We start from the raw sequence: 240 nt of genomic DNA on the forward strand, positions 1-240 counted from the left end.
AAAAAAAAGGAGGAGGGGAAAGAAAAAGAAGAAAAAGAAGAGAAGAAGAAGAGGGGAAAGGGGGGAGGGGAGGAGGAGGAGAGGGGGGAGATAAGAGGAAAGAAAGGGGGGAAGGGGAATAGGGGGAGAAAAAAGCTGAAAAAAAGTGTGTTGTGTACAGGGCGATGCGGTGGTTATAAAAATGCGACTAGTCAGAAAGAGGAAATAAAAACGTAGGACATTGTAACCTGCCATTATAAA

Source organism: Penaeus monodon, chromosome 23, assembly GCF_015228065.2.
Source record: "Penaeus monodon isolate SGIC_2016 chromosome 23, NSTDA_Pmon_1, whole genome shotgun sequence".
Lineage (NCBI taxonomy): Eukaryota > Metazoa > Arthropoda > Malacostraca > Decapoda > Penaeidae > Penaeus > Penaeus monodon.